Source organism: Bos indicus, chromosome 13 (assembly GCF_029378745.1).
Source record: "Bos indicus isolate NIAB-ARS_2022 breed Sahiwal x Tharparkar chromosome 13, NIAB-ARS_B.indTharparkar_mat_pri_1.0, whole genome shotgun sequence".
Lineage (NCBI taxonomy): Eukaryota > Metazoa > Chordata > Mammalia > Artiodactyla > Bovidae > Bos > Bos indicus.
In genome coordinates this window covers 38,254,763-38,256,782 of record NC_091772.1, presented here as the reverse complement: position 1 = coordinate 38,256,782, position 2,020 = coordinate 38,254,763, and the positions used below count along the sequence as shown (strand labels likewise).

At 42.1% G+C, this 2,020-nt stretch overlaps 1 pseudogene; it reads right to left on the bottom strand.

Moving 5' to 3' along the window:
* Nucleotides 1-1,218: 1,218 nt before the first annotated feature.
* On the bottom strand, nt 1,219-1,686 carry LOC109567813 (small ribosomal subunit protein uS12-like; annotated as a pseudogene).
* Nucleotides 1,687-2,020: the final 334 nt, after the last annotated feature.

Sequence of the window (2,020 nt, the reverse complement as noted above, 5' to 3'; positions counted from 1 at the left end):
GTTATGTCCACAGTATAAAATCCAGGTAAGAGTAAAAAACTAAAGGAGAAATTTATAAGACTGCAGCCATGAAATTAAAAGACGCTTACTCCTTGGAAGGAAAGTTATGGCCAACCTAGATAGCATATTCAAAAGCAGAGACATTACTTTGCCAAAAAAGGTCCGTCTAGTCAAGGCTGTGGTTTTTCCTGTGGTCATGTATGGATGTGAGTGTTGGACTGTGAAGAAGGCTGAGTGCCGAAGAATTGATGCTTTTGAACTGTGGTGTTGGAGAAGACTCTTGAGAGTCCCTTAGACTGCAAGGAGATCCAACCAGTCCATTGTGAAGGAGATCAGCCCTGGGATTTCTTTGGAAGGAATGATGCTGAAGCTGAAACTCCAGTACTTTGGCCACCTCATGAGAAGAGTTGACTCATTGGAAAAGACTCTGATGCTGGGAGGGATTGGGGGCAGGAGGAGAAGGGGACGACAGAGGATGAGATGGCTGGATGGCATCACTGACTCGATGGACGTGAATCTGAGTGAACTCCGGGAGTTGGTGATGGACAGGGAGGCCTGGCGTGCTGTGATTCATGGGGTCGCAAAGAGTCGGACACGATTGAGTGACTGAACTGAACTAAACATAGAAAGATGGCTGAGACTCAGAACTGAAAAGATGCAGTGTTCTTATGTGTTAAATGTAAAAAAAAAAAAAAAAAAAACAGGAAAAAATAGGAAAAAAAAAAAAAGAGCAAACAACCCACAATAAAACAACACTTTATGTTTCCTGTGGGCTTGTGAATGCATGTGAAAATGTATAAAAACGGGACTGGAGACACATCTGTCTGGTACAGACACCTGGTTTGGTTGCACGTCACTTTTCTGTGCTTTGCAGGCATTGCTTGTTGTTTTTTTTTTTTTTTACACATTCAGCGTTTGTGCCAGCCCCATGTTGAACGTGTCTATTGGTGCCACTTTCTAAGCAGCATTTGCTCACCTCGTGTCTCTGGGTCACATTTGGGTAATTCTTGCAATATTTCAGAATTTTTCATTATTATCGTGTTTGTGATGGTGATCTGTGAGTGGCGATCTACAGTGTTAGTACTGCAAAAGATTATGACTCCTTGAAGGCTCAGATGATGGTTATCATTTTTTATCAAGAAAGAACTTTCTTGGGGAGGCTGTGCCACGTGGCTTGTGGGAAGGAAAGTACTTTTTTTGGCACATGAAAATGTATTACTATTGTGCTTTCATCATCAGAATGTATGAGCTTGGTCTTTCCTTCTTACCTTTGTATAAGGTCAAAACAGATACATGGCTACTTTGATAACCTTAAAGTGGGCTCCAGGAATGTCGCCAATAGCATGGCCTTTGTGACCAAAGCCAGCAACCAGAACTTCATCATTTTCCTCAATAAAATTTAAGCAACCATCATTGAGTACAAAAGCTGTGATTTTTTTTTTCTTTTTTACCATTCTTGATTAGCTGAACCCTGGCACACTGCCTGATGGCAGAATCTGGCTGTTTGGTTTCAACCCCTGCTTTTTCAAGCACAATTCCCTTGGCATGAGAAGTGCCTCCAAAAGCGTTGGCCTTCAGTGCTGTGCGCCCACATGGGCTTTCTTGTACTGTTTTATCATGCCACTTCTAGACTGCTCAGTGGCTATGGAGCTTCCTGGCATTGTAAAGACTGCGACACTTGCCCATCCTGCTGGTATCACAGGCCTGAGTGAAAAGGGAAGTACTTTATAATTAAGGTATATACATTGTCTTTTGGACATAATGCTATCACACACTTAAGACAGTGTGAACATCTTTATGTGCCCTGGGAAACCAAAAGAATTTGTGTGACCTGCTTTATTGCTGTGGTCTGGGACCAAGCCTGCAGTATCTCCAAGATCTGCCTGAATTGGGAATGGTGAGTAAAGGGGGAATCTTTCATAAGGGCTTAATGTTTATGAAAAGAACACAACCAAATATTACTTGCATAATGTAAAAAATATGACATCTGAACTGTGGTGTTGGAGAGGACTCTTGAGAG